Source organism: Oryctolagus cuniculus, chromosome 5, assembly GCF_051225735.1.
Source record: "Oryctolagus cuniculus isolate XC-2025 breed Fujian yellow rabbit chromosome 5, ASM5122573v1, whole genome shotgun sequence".
NCBI classification, from domain to species: Eukaryota; Metazoa; Chordata; class Mammalia; order Lagomorpha; family Leporidae; genus Oryctolagus; species Oryctolagus cuniculus.
The window spans coordinates 18,651,965-18,673,468 of NC_142871.1; the positions used below are offsets into that span (position 1 = coordinate 18,651,965).

Below are 21,504 nucleotides of genomic sequence, written 5' to 3' on the forward strand. Positions count from 1 at the left end.
ACTGCTCCACAGTAACTCGCAAGCTCTAACCCTTCCCAGGTTCACTTCCCTAAGCAAATTTCAGGTCTTGCTCCAGGCAAAGCACAATATTTCTGTATTAATACGTATTTCTTAACTATAAAGTGATATTTATTTATTTAGAAAGAAAAGAGTTACAGAGAGAGGTAGAGACAGAGAGAGAAGTGTTCCATCTGCTGGTTCACTCCCCAGATGGCTGCAACCGCTGGAGCTGAGCCGATCTGAAACCAGGAGCCAGGAGCTTTTTCTGGGTCTCCCAAGCAGGTGCAGGGGCCCAAGGACTTGGGCCATTTTCTACTGCTTTCCCAGGCCATAGCAGAGAGCTGGATCAGAAGTGGAGCAGCCGGGTCAGGAACTGGCGCCCATATGCGATGCTGATGCTTCAGGCCAGGGTTTTAACCTATGGCGCCACAGCGCTGGCCCCTTTTAACTGTATCTTTTAAAACATTTTCATGGATGAAGTGTTTGTTTTTTCCATAAGCTCTGTGTTGTTTTTTCTTCATGATTTTGCACAGCCAGGTGGTTGTCAGGAACCCAGATGTCCCAATTTATCAGAACTGATCAAATGTCACAACTCTCTTACCTCTTAACACCAATCTCCCCAGGATGCCCGACTGGAAGGTAGAATGTTTCAACTTATCTATTGGTTGTCAATATGATACTGACAGCTCCTTGGCACTAATTATAATTTGTGTCTGTTCTGTGCATTGGCTGACAGTAACAGAATGCAATAAGTTATTCTTTTTTTTTTCTTTTTTGACAGGCAGAGTGGACAGTGAGAGAGAGAGACAGAGAGAAAGGTCTTCCTTTGCCGTTGGTTCACCCTCCAATGGCCGTTGTGGCCAGCGCACCGCGCTGATCCAAAGCCAGGAGTCAGGTGCTTCTCCTGGTCTCCCACGAGGGTGCAGGGCCCAAGCACTTGGGCCATCCTCCACTGCACTCCTGGCCACAGCAGAGAGCTGGACTGCAAGAGGGGCAACTGGGACAGAATCCAGTGCCCCGACTGGGACTAGAACCCGGGGTGCCGGTGCTGCAGGCGGAGGATTAGCCTATTGAGCTGCGGTGCCGGGCAATAAGTTATTCTTAAATAATATCTTCAAGGTGCCGGCGCTGTGGAATAGCGGGTAAAGCTGTTGCCTACACTGCTGGCATCCCATATGGGCATCGGTTCGAGGCCCGGCTACTGCACTTCCAATCCCTCTCTGCTATGTCTTGGGAAAGCAGTAGAAGATGGCCAAAGTCCTTGGGCCCCAGGACCCACGTGGGAGACCCAGAAGAAGCTCCTGGCTCCTGGCTTTGGATCAGCGCAGCTCCAGCCGTCAAAGCCAATTGAGGACTGAACCAGCAGATGGAAAACCCTGCCCCCCCGCCTCTTCTTCTCTCTGTGTAACTCCAACTTTCAATTAAATAAATAAATCTTTAAAAAATTCTTCAAGATAGAATAAAAGCATTGCTATACAGTTTGAACAGCTGAGTCATGCTATAATTTTAAAATTAAAATTTAAGCAAGTTTTAAAACCTTTTTTGGACTTCAATAAAAATTTCAAATTTATAATATCTAAGTATAGTCACTATATATATATATATAGAGAGAGAGAGAGAGAGAGAGAGCCTACATTACAGAGCTATTATGCAAGTATCACATCATATGCCAGTTAGGTAATATTCTGTGCATTGTACATTTAGTAAACTTCAAAAGAATTTACAAATGTCATTAATTTTTTTAAAAAGAATTCATCTGAAAGGCACAGCATCAGAGAAGTAGAGGAGGGAAGAAGAGAGAGAGAGAAAAAAGATTGATCATTCACCCACTGGTTCACTCCCCAAATGGCTACAACAGCCTGGGTTGGGCCAGGCTAAAGCCAGAGCCAGGAACTCCTTCCAGGTCTCGCATATTGGCTGCAGTGGAGCTTGGGCCATCCTTTGCTGCTTTCCCAGGTACATTAGCAGGACACTGGATTGGAAGTAGAGCAGCTGGGACTTCAACCAGCACTCCAATATGGAATGCTGGTGTTCCAAGCAGTGATTTAAATCATTGTACCACAACGCCAGACCCCAAATGTCATTAATTTAACCTAAAAAAATCTCAATTTTTTTTTGCAAATTATTGGAATATTTCTTGGGAGCATGACACTATAATTTTACCACAGCAAAGCACTTTTCAAAAAAAATCTATGATATAAAATTATTTCTCTAGATAAAAACCCAAGAATTATAGCTATGCAATAACAAACATAAAATTCAAATACTAACACCATTTAAGATAAAAATAAGATAATAAAATCAATATTTAGCACAAAATTTATCATAAAAGTCATAGGAGGCTGGTGTTGGAGCGTAATAGGAAAAGCCACTGCCACCTGGTTAGTGACCAGCGGATGGAAGTTCTCTCTCTCTCCCCCTCCCACCCAACTCCAACTTTCAAAATCAATCGATCAATCTGTTCTTTTAAAAAGCTGTGTTATTTAATTAGTTCATACAGGTGAACAGTTATTTGCAAGATAAAAAGAACAGAACATACCAAATCTGTCATCCAAATGCTATGGGTTTCAGATTGTTATTTAAATCCATAGGGAGTCAAAGACTGTGACCCTAAGCCTGATAACTCAACTTCATAAGCCTACAATAATTCACTTTCTAATGAAAAGCAATAAGCATTAACAGTTGAAGAAACACCATGATCTACACTAACTCCTCTTAAAAAGAAAACTTCCCAGTATTCTCATTGAATGCACTGCCTCAGGCCATGAATGTGACCAATTTCTTATGGTTAAAGGGCTTACCAGTTCTAAGTCCTTCTTAAAGGAATGTGCAAGTCAGCCTCACTTGGCAATTTATGTGTTGTGGTTTTGTGGTGGGTGCTACCATTTTCTAAGGATCAAGGAGAGTGCAATAAATCTGAGACAGAATGGTTATACTTCACCAAAACACATTATATAATTGACTATCCTGTACACATTTTCTAATTCACATCTCATTTTTATTTTCCAATACATTAGGGCTTTAAGATGGAAACAAAGTTAGCTTTCTGTGCCCCTTTCCCTGTCGATTTTTGATAATCTATCCTGTGTATGAATACCTTTACAAGAAAACAGGAACTAAGTATATTAAGTGACTATTTACAGGTAAAAGGGAAAAGAGGAGAAAAGAAAATTAAAGTGCTGGCGTCGCGGCTCAATAGGCAATCCTCTGCCTTGCGGCGCTGGCACACCAGGTTCTAGTCCCGGTCGGGGCGCCGAATTCTGTCCCGGTTGCCCCTCTTCCAGGCCAGCTCTCTGCTGTGGCCAGGAAGGCAGTGGAGGATGGCCCAAGTGCTTGGGCCCTGCACCCTCGTGGGAGACCAGGAGAAGCACCTGACTCCTGGCTTTGGATCAGTGCGGTGCGCCGGCCGCGGCGGCCATTGGAGGGTGAACCAACGGCAAAGGAAGACCTTTCTCTCTGTCTCTCTCTCTCACTGTCCACTCTGCCTGTCAAAAAAAAAAAAAAAAAAAAAAATACCTTAAGTATATTTTGATGTGCACGCACAGGAGAGGCTCAGAAAGGACACATGCTATTTTGAAGACGGGCTAGCTAGGACACATGGATGCCCATCCAAGGAGATGAAGCCATCTTTTATGTTTAAATACGCATTTTTATGCATAAATATGTATCACTTATTTTTTTAAAGATTTATTTATTTATTTATTTGAGAAGTAGAGTTACAGACAGTGAGAGGGAGAGACAGAGAAAAAGGTCTTCCATCCACTGGTTCACTCCCCAGATGGCTGCAGCAGTCCAGAGCTGTGCCGATCCAAAGCCAGGAGCCAGGAGCTTCTTCCAGGTCTCCCACGTGGGTGCAGGGGCCCAAGCACTTGGGCCATCTTGTACTGCTCTCCCAGGCCATAGCAGAGAGCTGGATGGGAAGAGGAGCAGCCAGGACTAGAACCGGTGCCGGCGCTTCAGGCCAGGGTTTTAACCCGCTGTGCCACAGTGCCGGCCCCAAATATGTATCACTTATATATAATTAAGCATAAGCTTATAATAATTAGAATAAAGATTTTTCCCTCTATATTATATATATAGCATTGCTTATATTCTGGTATGTGGATAGGGGAGTGAGAGTGCAATTATCTGAAAGTACCTGACTTTGCCAACTACTGGTCCTTTCAAAAGACTCAAAGCCCTTGCTGTCTATGCTGAAACTGTTACTAAAGTATAGCTAACAGCTCCAGTAATGAGTGTTAGACTATCTGAAAGATATTTACAGTGATATTTTATTTTTAAATTTTTATTTATCAATTTGAGAGACAAAGAGACACATACGGGAAACTCCTATCCGCTGTTTCAGTCCATAATGTGCCTGCAGTGATCTAGCCTGGGGCATAGCGGGGAGCCAGGAACTCAATCCAGGTCTCTCCGGTGGGTAGCTGGACCTAATTATTTGAGCCATCACCACTGCCTTCCAGAGTTTGCACTGGCAGGAAGCAGGGGTTAAGAATCAAATTCAGGTATGTCGTTATGGGATGAGAACCTCTTAACTTCTGGGCTAAATGCCTACTCCTTTACAGTTACATTTTAATTTACGTGTTGCTTATGGGTTTATATGTTTAGGTCCATGATTAATCATAACTTAAGTCTCCTAATGTATAAACTAAGGTTAAAACAAAAAAGCCAGGTCCCTTTTTTCACCCAAAGCCCAATTCAAGGTGAACTATTATTACTTAAGTCCTCAAGTTGAGTAAATACTACTCATCTACCAAGGAGAAAGTTTAATGATTACAAGTGTTACAGGATTATAGAGAAGTAGTTTACTGTTACCATTAAGCATCAGAAGCCCTCAATACCCTTTGGAAATTTATAATACACAAAGATGGCTAAGACACATTGTTCTCTCCTGAGTTTACAGCATAATCACCCTGGTTCAGCACTTTGAGCCAAGGCTTGTGCTAAATAAATGCTTAACACTTATTCTCACAATATTCCTATATTGAGGATTAAATGAGAAATTACAAGTAAAACTCTTCATACAATGCCTGACAAATACCCATAGAAGAATAAATGTTATCCTTAGTGCTAACAGATCTTCAATAGATTCCCACTGTCCACAAATTAAGTCCATAGTCCTTTATCTGACGTTTGAAAACATGCATGACATTGTTCAATCTCCCATTATATCCCCACTACTCTTTTCTTTTTTTAAGATTTATTTATTTATTTATTTGATAGGTGGAGTTACAGGGAAGGAGAGGCAGAGGCAGAGAAAGAGAGAGATCTTCCATCTGCTGGTCCACTCCCCAAATAGCCAAAAGGGCCAGGGCTGGGCCAGGCCGAAGCCAGGAGTGAGGAGCCAGGAGCTTCTTCAGGATCTCCCATGTGGGTGCGGCACTTGGGCCATCTTCTGCTGCTCTCCCAGGAGCATTAACAGGGAGTTGGATCAGAAGTGGAGCATCTGGGACTTGAACCAACGCCCATAAGGGATGCTGGCTCTGCAGGTGGCAGCTCAATCCACTATCCCATAGCACAAGCCCCTCCACCCCCCAATATTTTTTAAGCACCCTGAACTGCTCATAATTTCTGTAGGAGAGTATATATTTTTGTACTCATAATTTAGAAATACCTTTGCTACTTTCTAAAGAATTCTTTCTAGTTCAGGAGAAATATTATCTTATTCACTAAATTTATTCTCTCTGGTACTCCCAAGAATACTGTTTGCATCTGTATCAGGACGTTTTTTTCTTTTCTTTTCTTTCTTTCTTTTCTTTTTTTTTTTTTTTTTTTTTTTTACAGAATGGATAGTGAGAGAGAGACAGAGAGAAAGGTCTTCCTTTTGCCGTTGGTTCACCCTCCAATGGCCGCTGCGGCCGGCGCGCTGCACTGATCGGAAGCCAGGAGCCAGGTGCTTCTCCTGGTCTCCGATGCAGGAGTGGCCATCCTCCACTGTACTCCTGGGCCACAGCAGAGAGCTGGACTGGAAGAGGGGCAACCGGGACAGAATCCGGCGCCCGGACCGGGACTAGAACCTGGAGTGCCGGCGCCGCAGGCGGAGGATTAGCCTATTGAGCCATGGCGACGGCCAGGATGTTTTCATACTACCTTTATTCCTCTGTATCCTCAGGGGTTTGGTTCCCAGAATCCCCCTCCCCTGAGGATACCAAAATCCATGGGTGTTCAGACCCCTTATACAATACGGTATTGTATTTGCACGTAACCCACACACTCTTCCCACATGCTTTAGACCACTATAGATTACCTACAGTGCCTAATACAGTGTAAACACTATGCAGGCAGTTGCCACACAGTACTGTGCAGGGAATAATGACAAGAACCAGTCTGTCCTCCTTGGCTCAGCCTGTGGATGTGGGACCTGACTGCGCTTGTCTGCAGGCTCACTGAAACAAGGCATTCACTTCTACATCCCTACCATCCCTATCAGTTATTTGCACACAATTCACATTCAATAATGTAGAAAATTTTTACAGTACTAGTAGCGCCATTCAGAATACTAAGACTTGATATGGATATGCAAGTCTTTCTTCCAGTTCCCTTCAATTCCCCTACCATTGGTAACAGTCCTGTTATAATTCTTTTAGAAGCTCTTTTTCCAGTCCCAATTCAACACTCAGTGAGACATAATTCTTTCAATACCAACCAAATGATGGGGCACACTGTCAGTGCCCTCATGCTGCCTACACTGGCTGGCGTGAAACGTAGTATGCATTACTAGCACTGGGGAGGAGATGCCAGGAAGGGGCTGGCACAGGCAGGAACATCAGGATCATCCTATAAACTCGTAATTGGGATACAAATTCTTTCTTTCAATTTGGGTAATCTCTAACCTAGATGAAAGGAAGTTTAAAATCAAAAGATATGTATAGTTAAACACCCACTTAGTAAATACTGTCATCTTTTATGGATTGCTTCTAAATCTATACAAATTCATAAAAGCAATACATGTCCTGAAAAGCTAACTGACCTTGGCCCTCTAATCATTCCCTCCAGGTCAGAATCTAGGGCATTAGGAAACTTCCATTTTTAGTTTTGCTGTAACATTCCAGGACAATTCCAACTGGCTTCCTCTGAGCAATCCAGTAAAAAAAAAATTAGAAATGTGAGCTATCTACTTATACTTAAAACATAACTAACTTCTTAAAAAGTACTACAGTACATTACTCGGATTTATCCAGAAACATCACTCTGGTTTCCAATTACCAAAGAGTATACTAACTCGTTATGTAGAGGTGTTAGCAGTGTGAAGCAGCTGGTGATCTCAGGAGAGAAAACCAGCTTCATTCATCTAATTCCCTAAACCACCTATACACATGTGACCTCCTAAAAAATAATGTTGCCACTGTTAATGCTTACTTTTCAATAAAGATACGTGTTCCTGTACGTTTACAGGGCTCAACTCAACAGAATTTCAATTTTTTTTAATGTTTCTGCATTAATTTGCTTCTACTAGCAAACAAGTTGAATTAGAGATGTTCAGGCAAAAAGTATGTTAAAGTCAATACTAGCTGCACGTTACCTAGATGTTAGGGATATTGCTACACTTTAAAGCCAGAAGATGAAAGTTCTGAGAGAAAGTTTTGGTTATTATAGATTTCATAGTAAGGCAGTTACATAGGCTAAGCTTGACTAGTGCCATGGACTTTAGCATACCTGGAAATAGAAAAATTCAAACTGTAGCTGTTCTTGGTTGGCCCATTGCCATTTGTGCAGCTTACAAATTTTTAATTAAGTAACTGCAGTGAGCTCATCTCTACTGGATCCTTCTTTTCCAGGGCAGGTCCAGGAACTGGGTCTGGAGCCTTGAAAGCAGAAGAGAAACTAGAGTAAACTAGAGGTAGGCAGAACAAGAGACGTGACCAGATAACATTATGCAACCTAACACCAGTGTGGCAGTCCCCAAGTCTCTAACATAAAATATTCCCAAGTGGAAAAAGGGCTTTTTCAATTATAAATTACCAGACAACGCTATTTAGTCGTCATTTTCTCAAAGTACCCAACTATAATGGACTCTCATTTCTAGAAATTAAAACAGTAATCTCTACTGGTTCTTAGCAACAAATTGTCCAACAGAGGACCACAGAGTAACTATAACAGAGAAAACGACATCCATTTTCACTTGTAAAATTAGAATTGCAAGTCTTCATTTCCAGGTCATTTTGCCCTTCCCTTAGCTATCATATTTCGAATCATTTTCTAACTGCATCCCTAATTTCCTATGATCAATTCTCAAGGGTTTCTTAAGAAATGCTTTAAATATATCCAAGCAATGAACTGAATTTCAAGTTTTTAAAATACTTGGTACTTCTTAAAGAGGGAAGCAAAGACCAGTTTATGAGATGCGGTTCTTAACCACACTGGAAATTCTTTTTTCCATTACCAAAATAGATTTATGATTAAAAAAAAAAAAAATCTGTTCGGCTCATATAAAAACAAAAACCCAAAACAAACTTGCAACTACAAAGGTTACAGAAATGGTAGGATGTTGAAAACGGTAGAAAGCTATACTAGTTACATTACAGGGGCATGGAAATTATGTCCTTTTGCTTGATAGGCTGGCACCCTTAGGAGTTTTTCTAAGAAACTAATACCACAGCAGTCAAAATAAATTATAGCCTCTGCCCTTGTCAAATGGTGGCAGATACTGGAAGAACTGTAACACGACAAAAAATAACGAAGGCAGATTCAAAGAACTTAACTCCTTGCATTTCTTTCTTTCTTTCTTTTTATTTTTTAAAAATATTTATTTATTTACTTGAAAGAGTTACACAGAAAGAGAAGAGGCAGAGAGAGAGAGAGAGAGTCAGTCTTCCATCCATTGGTTCACTCCCCAGATGGTCGCAACAGCTGGAGCTGCGCCAATCCGAAGCCAGGAGCCTCTTCTGGGTCTCCCACATAAAGGCAGGGGCCCAAGGATTTGGGCCATCTTCTACTGCTTTCCCAGGCCACAGCAGAGAGCTGGACTGGAAGTGGAGCAGCCAGGACTCGAACTGGCACCCATATGAGATGCTGGCACTGCAGGTGGCAGCTTTATCTGCCCTGCCACGTCACGCCACAGCACTGCCCCCCTCCCCTTTTTAAAGATTTTATTTTATTTGAGAGAGAGAGAGAGTTACAGATAATGAGAGGGGGAGACAGAAAGAAACGTCTTCCATCCACTGGTTCACTCCCCAAATCGGAGCTGTACCGATCCAAAGCCAGGAGCCAGGAGCTTCCTTGGGGTCTCCCATGCGGGTACAGGGGCACACACGTCTGGGCCACTTTCTACTACTTTCCCAGGCTGTACCGGATTAGAAGAGGAGCAGCTGGTACTCAAACCAGTGCCCATATGGGATGTACGCGCTACAGGCAGAGGATTAACCTACTGTGCCACAGTGGTGGCCCCTCTCCCTGCATTTCTACTAACTAGCAACACAACAAAATAAAGATAGCTTTTGTGGAAAATAAAATTTCCTTTTGTGATAACATATTGTAGGGAAAAATTGTGGGAGAAACCTAGGTTCAAAGCTATTTCAACACAGCCCTGAGGGAAACTCTCCACAGAAGGGCCCTCCTGTTTCAGGGTTTACCACTCCCCACCTCAATGGACTGTCAGAGATCAGGTAAAGCCATAAAGCACCTAACAGTCTGCATATATTGGGTGTGCAAGTTTTCCTGGATTACTGAAGAATGAAATCCATTTCATTTTGCTTCTCTAAACATGTCAGTATATTCAAGTTTTTATTTTCATTAATGCTAAGCAACACCTGTATCACAAGCTTTAGGTTTAAATAATTCAACTGCATCCATTTAAGAGACATGACCAATTTATCAACAGAATAGTGACATAGTGAACACTTTAAAGATCTCAATTCTGAGAAGTGACAATAGAAATGTAACAATTTACATTTAAGATACAAAGAGAATTGGCAGTAAGCAAAAAGACAAGTAAGTCTTCTGCATCCAATTAGAGCAGAAAACACTTCTATCAACACATCTCTTACTAAAAGGATATAGATCTGGATTACAGTGCTTTTTTAAAAAAACAGTAACAATCAACACATGATATAACTTGGTCTTCAAGTCAGGAAATGCCTTCAGGGCAAAGAAAAGCTATATATATGGGCAATAATTTTCCTCTTACTGATAGAACAGTAAGTTCCACACAAAATTATTATTTACCAAATATGGCTCAAAGATCAGATTACACCTTCTCTGACATTTCCAAGTAATAGAGCAAGTATCACAAGCCACAAGGAATTTAACAAAAAAAGAAAAAAAAAAGATTTCCTTATAACCATTCTAAATGTACTTGCTGCCACAACTTTATTTCAAACTAGTTTTAAAAAGTTGACATGGAAGTGTCATATTCAAAATGAAGAGATAAGATTAACTTGGTATATTACTCAGAGAGAAAAAAAGTAAAAAAAAAAATTACGTATCAGTCTGTTTCTAACCCATATGGATAGTTCAAAGACCAAACAAAGAAAAAAAAAAAGAAAAAAAATTACAGAGAAACTGTTACTTTCTATTTTTACTTAATAACTAGCCCTCATGTAGAAATGTCATTGCTCACTGTAATCTTTCAGTTAATTTTCTTGACTTTTCCAGCTATGCAATGTCAGCTACAAATAATAATGAATTTGTCTCCTCCCTTTCAATAATTATGCCTCCTGTTTTGTTATTTGGCCTAATTACACTGGCCAGCAATCCTGTGACAATATTATGTAACAGTGAAGTGGGCCAGATCTTTTTTGATTCATGATTTTTTAATGGGAATTTAATGGGAAATACTAAAACAAGAATTGCAGTATTTTATCATTTCTAATAACAAAATGCTAGTGGCTCCTGGTCTGAGATTTATAAAATCTTAGGTATTACCATTTATTCTCCTGTTGCCAAGAATTCTTGGTCTCTCCTGCTGCTTTTGTATCCCTCAAAGTATTCAACACCCCTCTTCCTACTAATACGAATTAACTCGACCTATCAGTACATTTCTAGAATGAATCCCAGTCACAGCATTAGTCTGTTAATGTAATGACACATTCCATTTGATGATTTTGTTGAGTATTTTTTGGACCAACTTTTGTGAGACTGGTCTATAGTCTTCTTGTACTCTATTTTGTCATTGTACTGTGCTGGCTTTGTGAAGGAACTAGGAAGTTTCTCTTTTTTGTTTCCATGTTCTGAAATAGTTAACTGGGGCTCGAAGTTTTCAAGAATTCAACAGTAAAACCTCCTGAGTCTGGTGCGAACAGAGCCATCTCTTAGTCATCAGCTACCACTTTCATCTGTGGCTGCCCTTTCTTCATGTGGATTTCTGAAAGCCACGTGAGAACATGTGCCCTACTAAACTTAAACCCATATCCATGTACGCTCTCATACTATACAGCTTTTCCTTACTGGTTAAGTCTCATAATCACCCAGAAAGGAATTATTCGCCAAGTTATTAAGATTGCTACTTAACTGGAGGTACTGAAAAAAACAGAGAGAATGAATTGCAATTCCTGCCCCTGACCTACTCCGAATCTAATTGGGAAACACCAACAAGCAAATTAAAAAAAAAATTATATATTTGACAGGCTGAGAGACAAAGAGAAAGAGAGAGAGGGCTCCTACGTGCTGGTTCACTTCAAATGCCTGTAATAGCTGATGCCAAGGCTAAAGCCAGGAACTCAATCCAGGTCTCCCACACCAGTGGCAGAAATCCAATTACTTGAGCTAACACCACTGCCTTCCAGGATCCACAATAGCAGGAAGCTGGAATCAGGATTCAGAGGCAGGACTTGAACCCAGGAACTCAGATACAGGATGTGGTATTCCCAACAGGTATAACAGACAGACTAAATGTATACCCCAACAAGCAAATTTTATAAGTGATTATTTGGGCATCCTATATGGGTGCCGATTCATGTCCTGGCTGCTCCATTTCTGTTCCAGCTCCCTGATAATGGCCTGGGAAAAGCAGAAGATGGCCCAAGTGCTTGGGCCCCTGCACCCACATGGGAGACCTGGATAAAGCTTCTGGCTCTTGGCTTCCACCTAGCCCGGCCCCAGCTGTTGCGGCCACACAGGTAGTGAAACAGCGGATGGAAGACCTCTTTCTCTGTCTCATCTCTCTCTCTCTCTCTCTCTCTCTCTCTCTAACTCTGCCTTTCAAATCAAATAAATAAATCTTTTAAAAAGAAAAAGAGTGATTACTGGACCTTGCTTTAGTTTTGTTGAAGACTTGTCCTATATCTTAGACATTTTACTTACAGAAGTTGAGCATGTCTAGTCTGAAAATTCAAACTGAATTTTTTTTTTAGTGCTACCGTGACACTTTAGATTCTGGAGCATTTTGGATTTTGGGTTTTCAGATTAGGGATGCTTACATGGTAGTCTATGAAGCTACAGCAGCAATATAATGTACAAATTTGCTACACTGGCCATCTCTCTCTAATCATTCATGCCTTACCAAATTTCTCTACTGAGTAGTTATGACTCCAACTTTATTTTATTTTCATCTACCGTCAAGATTTCTCCTTTGATAATACTTTTTTTTTTTTTTTTGACAGGCAGAGTGGACAGTGAGAGAGACAGACAGAGAGAAAGGTCTTCCTTTTGCCGTTGGTTCACCCTCCAATGGCCGCCATGGCCGGTGCGCGGCAGCCAGCGCACCACGCTGATCCGATGGCAGGAGCCAGGTGCTTCTCCTGGTCTCCCATGCGGGTGCAGGGCCCAAGCACTTGGGCCATCCTCCACTGCACTCCCTGGCCACAGCAGAGAGCTAGCCTGGAAGAGGGGCAACCAGGACAGAATTCGGCGCCCCGACCGGGACTAGAACCCGGTGTGCTGGCGCCACAAGGTGGAGGATTAGCCTAGTGAGTCGCGGCGCCTGCCTGATAATACTTTTATTCAAATAACCAAATCTAGTAACCTCTTCAGGACCCTCATCTACCTTTCTGCAATCACTTAAGTCCACTTAATACTGGTAAGTTTTACTAGGCACTTCCTAATTCATCAAATCAATGGATCCTCATGAACGGCTACTCAGAAAGGCTACAGTTACCACCCTCATTTTACAAGGTTTAATCATTAGTTTTTGCTGAGTATCAAAATTCTAAAAAGCAGCAAAATGAAGGCTAGATGCATATTCATGGCTTTCTAACCTTTGTCTTCAGGTCAAGGGTTTCTTTCTCTTTATTGGACTAATGGTATTATTGGTAGTTTCTTTTTTGAAAACTTTTCTAACACTAGTATTCTCTAGATTCCTAGGACCTTCTTTGCATGGTCTCTCTCAATGTCTGTCAAAGGACAAAGGTACAAAGTTGAGACATCCAATTTCTCACTTGTTCCACAGCATGTCCTCTATACTCACTAACGAGAAGCTCCTTTAAATTGCAATTTAAGCTTTCTATTCTACTTGATGAAATTTCAACATTCACAATCACAGAATTTGATGCTGAAAGCAATATTATAGATCTTGTCCAATATCCTTATTTAATAGAAAAATTCTGGGGGCTAGTGTTGAGGCACAGCAGGTTAAGCTGTGGCCTGCAGTGCGGGCATCCCATATGGACACTAGTTTGTGTCCCGGCTGCTCTACTTCCAATCCCACTCCCTGCTAATGCACCTGGGAAAGTAGCGGAAGATGGTTCAAGTGCTTGGGCCCTGTACCCATGTGGGAGACCTGTAAGAAATCCTGGCTCCTGGCTTTGGCCTGGCCCAGCCTGGTCTTTGTGGCCATCTGGGGAGTGAATCAGTGGATGGACAATCTCTCTTTTTTTTTGTCTCTCCTTCTCTTTCAAATAAATAAATAAATCTTTAAAAAAAATTCTAGTCATGTGTTATTAGAATCTGAATAGAAGTCTAATAATGACAAAATTTGCTTTATTATTTATGGATTATAAAATATATACATTAATATATAAGGAACATAACTTAAACAAATTTTAATACTTGTTAGGCTTTGCTTTATATTTATAGCAGAAAGATTTATCTCTAAGAGAGTCTACTTATATAATTTTAGCATCCCTAATCCAAAAATTCAAAATATGAATGCTCTGAATTTCTGAAACTAATTCGGAGGGGGGGGGGATGCTGGGAAAGCACATGACAGAGATAGAGGGAGAGACAGAAAGAGAGATCTCCCACTTACTGGTTCACTCCCCCAGTGCTCAACAGTCAGGGCTGGGACAGGCTAGGAATCACAAACTCTATCTGGGTCTTCCATGTGGGTGGCAGGAACCCAAGGCTTTGAACCATCATATGCTGCTTCCAGCCACAGTAGCAGGAAGCTGGATTGGACATGGAGGTGGGACTCGAATACAGGATGGAGGTGTCCCATGTGGCAGCTTAACTAGCTGTGCCACATGTCTGCCCCTGAAATCAAGAACTTTCTAGGCACCAACAAGACCCTAAACATGTTTTGGATTTTGGATTTTCAGATTAAGAATGTTCAAACAGTGACCCTGGGTTCTAGTCCCGGTTGGGGCGCCGGATTTTGTCCCGGTTGCTCCTCTTCCAGTTCAGCTCTCTGCTGTGGCCCAGGAGGGCAGTGGAGGATGGCCCAGGTCCTTGGGCCCTGCACCCACATGGGAGACCAGGAGGAAATACCTGGCTCCTGGCTTCAGATCGGTGCAGCGTGCCAGCTGCAATGCGCCGGCTGTAGCGGCCACTTGGGGGGTGAACCAACGGAAAAAGGAAGACCTTTCTCTCTGTTTCTCTCTAACTCTGCCTGTAAAAAAAAAAAAAAAAAGAAGAAGTCTGTGCAAATATTCCCAAATTCAAAAAAAAAATCCAAAATGTGGAACACTTCAAGTCCCAAAGATTTTAGTTTAGATAAAGGGATACTCACTCTCTCTGACAGTATCAATGTATAAATCTATTTATTGGTAGATTAAAATAACTTACAGAACAGCAATGAATTAAAATCTATTCTATATACTCATGCATTAATTTTCTATGGGCCAAAGTTTGGGGAAAAAACATCGCACTACCACCCATGCTAACGCTTTCTACTGGAGTTGTGTCCTGATCCAGTCCACAGAGCAGAAACAGCACAGACCGCTTGCAGCACCTAACCAGTACCTGGCGCATGTCAGTTACCACTGCAGCTGAACCAGTACTGCTTTCAGATACAATCACATGATAGAACCATGGCCACAGCGATGATCCAATCACACAGAAAAGAAACCTCTGGGTGTGGACAAACACCTTGCTCTACTCTTCTATTTTCCAGGTTTTGTTCCAGTAGGTACCCCTCTCCAACCATGCCCAACCCAGAAACACTTGAAGATTTCAACACTAGAGTTTGGTCAGCTACTCATAATTGCTGAAAAGAAAGAGCTCCTTGCAATGGAAATTTTATACTGTTAGCACTTCTAACCTTTTCAGTTGATTTACTTAAGATATAGAACATGTGAAAGATAAAAGGCAATCTTTAAAAAAAAAACATTATTTTTAAAGGATAGATTAATTTTGAAATAATAATAAATAATAATAATAAATAATAAATAAAGGATAGATTTTATTTTGAAAGGCAGAGTTGGTTCACTCCCCAACTGGCCATAGCAGCCAGGGTTGGGCCAGGGTGAAGCCAGGACCCACTCAGGTCTCCTACATGGGTGGCAGCGATTCAGACACTTGGGCCATGTGCTGCTGCCTTCCCAGGTGCATCAGCAGGAAGCTGCCCTGGAAGAGACGTTTCAAGGGATGCCAGTGTTGTAGAAGACGGCTTAATGCACTGTGCCACAACGCCCACCCCGAAAGGGAATCTTAAGTGAAGGAAAATGTCTGTTTTCTCAATTGTGCTCATGTTTCAACTTGAACCCTTCTCAAAGCAGCTTCTCTCCTAACTTGCCATTTTTGTCAGAAATAGCAATTTTCTTTTTAATCTGAAAACTGAAGTTAACTTAACTCTTTTCTTTACCTCTATCCAATTCCTTCAAGTCTCATCCACTTTATAATTAATTTTTAAAAATATTTTTATTTACTTGAAATTCAGAGTTACACAGAGAGAGATGGAGAAGCAAAGAAAGAGAGAGAGAGAGAGAGAGAGAGAGAGAGGTCTTCTATCCATTGGTTCACTCCTCAGATGGCCTCAATGGCCAGGAGCCAGGAGCTTCCTCCAGGTCTCCCATGCAGGTGCAGGGGCACAAGTACTTGGGCCATCTTCTACTGCTTTCCCAGGCCATAGCAGAGAGCTGGATCAGAAGTGGACCAGCTGGGTCTTGAACCGGTACCCATATGGGATGCTGGCACTGCAGGCGGCAGCTTTACCCGCCCACAACACCGCCCCCCTATAATTAATTTTTCTAAACATAACTCCTAAAACTCTGCAAGTGGGCATGATAGTCCATACAGTCCATAAGTATTTCAGCAGTTCTAAAATCTAAAAAGTTCTAAGATTTTTTTTCATGAAGTTTCATGTTGAAATGCATCTGGTAATGGTAAAAATCTGACTTGAACCAGCTATTGACAGGCTTGATTTAGACCACTTATTTGACTATTTCCATATTCCAGTGCAGAAATATTCGGGTTTAATTAGAGTAATGTCTCACACCCTGCTGGGGAATTACATAATTTACAATATACACAACATGTTACCTTTCCAAAAATCTGAAGTTTTGTATTCCAAAATGTAGTTGGGTCCTGGGGTTTGAGAGATGGCATCCTGGACCTGCATTATTCCCAGCATCCTAGTTGGGTGCTCTATTCTTCACTTTCTTCCTGATACTCTCTACTTCAGGCATTTTCCCACTCCATGCATTTTAGTCCTCACACTACCAAGTTCTACAACTTTTTTCTCTCCATATATCTTTTGGAATTCTACAATACTCCTGCTGCTATTATGCTATTCCAACATCTAAATGACCAGGTTCATGGTTTACCTCCCTGTCACCAAGGTCTTCCCACTTAACCTATTAGGTATAGTACAACAGTTAAGAAATGTTCCTACATAACCACTTTAAATATTTCACTCTGTTGCAAAAGAACTCAAACTGAAACAGACATATAAGGGATAGTGATTATAGAATTACAGATGAGCTTTTATTACATTTTTAAAGCTAAGTTTATCTGGAATGGTAAGAGCTCCCATTCTTTTTGTTTATTTGAGAGGCAGAGAGAGGAGAAAAAGAGAGCTAGCTTCTACCTGCTGGTTCGCTCCCCAACTGCCCACATTGCTTGAGGCTGAGCCAGGGCTGGAACTAGGAGCTGGGCATGCTTCTCCTTAGGACCTGCAGTGATGGGAAGCAGAAAGCAGGAGTAGGAGCTGGGGATGGAACCTGGGCACCCCAGTGAGGGACACAGGCATCTTTTTTTTTTTTTTTTTTAAGATTTTATTTATTTATTTGAGAGGTAGAATTACAGACAGTCAGAGGGAGACAGAGAGAAAGGTCTTCCATCTACTGGTTCACTCCCCAAATGGCCACAATGGCTGGAACTGGGCCTCCTCCAGGTCTCCCACTCAGATGCAGGGGCCCAAGCACTTTGGCCGTCTTCCACTGCTTTCCCAGGCCATAGCAGAGAGCTGGATTAGAAGAGGAGCAGCTGGGACTAGAACCAGCACCTATATGGATGCCGGGGTCACAGGTGGAGGCTCAGTCCACTTTGCCATGGTGCTAGCCCCGGACACAGGTATCTTAACTGGTAGGCCAAACACCTGCTCCTTAATTTTTTAAATCATATTTATTAAGTGAAGCAAAAACAAATGAACATAACATACTAGGCTCGTTTTCTGCGTATCTCTTCAACTACAACCTTTCAGTGTGGTTCTCAATACTTTCTCTAGTTTGGTTTCATCAGGGGGTCACAGACCCTCATTTGGCAGTCTTGAGAAAGGTACACATTCCCTCTCAAGGTGTTTTTAAATGCACAAAATATAATACCTAGGATAACAATGGACGCCAATATTACTGAAATATTATTTTTGAAAATATAACTTTAAATACATAAAAGATTACCAAGGAAATCAATCATACTGAAACACAATGACTAAGTAAACACAATATTCCAAGTGTGTATACCTAGATACCCACAGTTACAAAGTGACATGAAAATTACCTGTGATTTTCTACTAGTTATAAAGACACAGGCACTATTAATAACTACCACGGTCTGTTGCTTATAATCATAACAGAAGGAAATGTGAAATTTCACTTAACAAGTTAATAAAAATATAAAGATACCCCCCATCCACATGCATGGACCCCTATAAATTCCATCTTCACATCTCTTCAGGGTCACATACTCTACAGTTAAACCCCTCTACTAAACTCACCTACTTTCATTTCCCAGCAGTCCTCACATTTTTAAGAATCTAGTCAGGCGTGTTCCAACATGTTCTACCTCCCCTACTGCCTTTGCTTCCAATGTCATTTCTCTACCTTGATGCTTATCAAAATCATAATTACTTCTTCAAAACCAGCCAGTTTTATCCCCTTCCCAAATCTTTTTTCTTCTGTGTTAGCTCACAGACCTCTATTCCTCTAACTATGAATGTACCTGGGGGTCAATGCTGTAGATGAGTCAACATTTATTTTCTTGTAGTTCCAATCATTGTCTCTTCATTGAAGTTGTAAGATCCCTGAGGACATGGGCTATGTGCTTAAATACAGGGCATCTCCTCTATATACAGAAGTGGAGGATATACTCAATAAATAAATAAAGTGATCTCCAATCAATCAAGTATTGGAAGATAATTTGGCAATTTCAAATACCAGCAAATATATCAAGAGAAAGGCAACAATTTCACTAAGCAGCTGAAACAGATATTCTACATCAAGGTTACAGTGCCTCTCCAACAGAATCTCGACACTCCTATCACATCAGAAACCCAGAAGCTTCTCTCCCAGGCAGCCGGGAATTCCAAGCAATCAATCAGGGAAGGAGTACTAAAACAGGCATGAAACAATGACTCATTCCAAAAATATATGCTAAGTACCTACTAAATGCCAGGCACTGTTCTAGAATCCATGGATTCGATCCTCACATAGCAACTCAGTGCCAGTTCTTGGTCTAGAACCTGGGGTTCCTGACTCACTGTAAAACAAAACTATTTTCCTTTTTCTAGAAAAGGTTTAGTATGCAATATGCATGTGCTGGAGAATGGGGGGTGGAGGTGGGGATGAGGAGTCTATTTTAAAAGGCAGCAAGGCGTATAAAACATCACAAAGAAGTAGATTTGGAACTATAAATATCTGTATATCTACATTATTTTTAAATCTTCATATAAACTTTATAAACACATAGATTTTAAGATCAGTTTCAATCATCTTATGAAGAGCAATTATTACCTAATGATACTAGATGAACGAGATGTTATGCTTACTGATAAATGAATATTTTAATTGCAAACACTTTACAAAATTTAGTTTCTCAGGGCCGGCACTGTGGTACAGCGAGTTAAAGCCCTGGCTTGAAGCGCCAGCATCCCATATGGGTGCCTGTTTGAGTCCCGGCTGCTCCACTTCTGATCCAGCTCCCTGCTGATGTGCCTGGGAAAGCAGACGATGGCCCAGGTCCGTGGGCCCCTGTACTTTCCTGGGAGATCCAGAAACAGCTTCTGGTTCCTGGCTCCTGGCTTTGGATCAGCTCAGCTTTAGCTGTTGTGGCCATTTGGGGAGTGAACCAAAGGGTGGAAGATCTCTCTCTCTCTCTGTCACTCTTTCAAATAAATAAAATAAATATTTTAAAAAATTTGTTTCTCTTCTAAGAGCTCTGTCAAGTTGCAATATTTTCACATAAAAGTAGAAAACCTTATCTACTAGTATCCCAGAGGTGGGGTGGGACAGAAGTAATCATGGTGCTAAACTATTCTATTTCACTGTGGGGAGGGCACCAAGAGAGAACAATGAAAAAGCTGATAGGAAACAAGGACTTGCTGCCCAAACAGCTCAATTGCTACTGCTTATTATAATTAGATAGAAATTACTTTTCCTAAGGGGAAGTTCTTAAAATTAATAGCAGTAGAATCAGTGAGTGAGTGGAAGATAAGGGGTAAGACAGAATAAGCAAGCTAATAGCCTGAAAATTTCCATGCTAGCAACCCAAAGTCATCTTGTCCAAAACTCAACTCACTGCCTCCAATCCAATAGCGCATCGCTCTGTTAATGACAAACAGCATGACTCTGAAGCTAGAAACCTCACAGTTATCACCAGTTCTTTTTCTCTCTGCACAGAATCAATGGTAAAGTCTCCATAATTACAGCCACAAAACCGTCCTATTCCCACTACAATGTTCTTGTTCAGTATCTATCTGCTACCCAGTTAGTGACAGTGACACAGTCACCTCTCACCTGAGAGCTTACTATATACTCTTAAACTTTCCAAGCTAGATTTCACAGTATTAACACGCTCGCTAGCTTCCTAATACAGGTTAGATCACACCGTTTTCCTCCCTAAGAGATCTGTAGAGTGTGCTGTACTGAGATTCTGGAGAAGGTCAGAAAAGAGGTCGGGGAGCGAAGGGACTTGAGAACTAAGAGTGCTAACACTCAGAGGAGTCAGTTAAAGTGAAGGAAGGCACGGTGACAAGACAGCCAAACAGTTATAACAGAAATTATGTACATTTTAAGTTTATTATTTTGTAACACTTTCATAAAAATGAACACTCTATTAACAGCTTACACGTATTAAGTGTAGGCACTAAGCCAAATGATTTATAACACACTCACTCACTCAATGCTCCCAATGATCATGCAAAGTAGGTATTTCCGTATCAGACTCAGCTGACTACATCTCTCTCTCCCACTAAGGAAAGGGTTGTTTTATATAGCCTCTCTCTTTTATTCCCCAAGATGATTACAACATAGCACTAAACATTCTTACTATGTTATTATCAACAACACCAGAGGGGGACAGTGCTGTGGCATAGCAGATAAAGCTGCCGCCTGCAGTGCCAGCATCCTGTATGGGTGCCAGTTCAAGTCCCAGCTGCTCCACTTCCAATCCAGCTCTCTGCTATGGCTTGGGAAAGAAGCAGAAGATAGCTCAAGTCCTTGGGCCCCTGCACCCGGATAGGAGACCAGGAAGAAGCTCCTGGCTCCTGGCTTTGGATCAGCACAGTTCCGGCCATTGTGGTCATCTGGGGAGTGAACCAGCAGATGGAAGACCTCTCTCTCTGTCTCTTCCTCTGCCTCTCTGTAACTCTGCCTTTCAAATAAATAAATGAATCTTAAAAAAAAAAAAAATACCAGAGAAAACCATTCTTCCTATGAGAAATGTATTAATTTCTCATATACTAACATGGTATATGTGCATATCTGTATACATTTATAAACAAACATACTTACATACATAGATCTAAAAATAAAACAATATTACGACTTCAAAAAATCTCTATTTTCCTGGTATTTAAATCTACATCGGAATGGTAACTCTCAGGGTATTTGTGTCTTTTGTAAAGCTCCAAAGAAAAAGTACATGAAAATGCTGGAGTAGGTGCCAGTATTGAAGAGGAACCTGTCCTACATCTCTACCAACTGCCTGGAAATGCGGAGGACTACACAGAAAGCATTCTTGTTTAAACACGTGAAA

At 41.3% G+C, this 21,504-nt stretch overlaps 1 protein-coding gene across 4 annotated transcripts in view; it reads right to left on the reverse strand.

Moving 5' to 3' along the window:
- The window catches only part of TAB2 (TGF-beta activated kinase 1 (MAP3K7) binding protein 2), a 99,516-nt gene that overhangs the window by 57,501 nt on the left and 20,511 nt on the right, over positions 1 to 21,504 (reverse strand). For 3 of the 4 annotated variants that reach the window (XM_051836815.3, XM_089333644.1, XM_051836813.3), the window contains one exon: positions 7,657 to 7,805. The exons of the other annotated variant lie outside the window; for it this stretch is intronic. The gene's annotated coding sequence lies outside the window, so the exon portion shown is untranslated. The remainder of the gene's footprint in view (positions 1 to 7,656; positions 7,806 to 21,504) is intronic. 4 annotated transcript variants of the gene reach the window in all.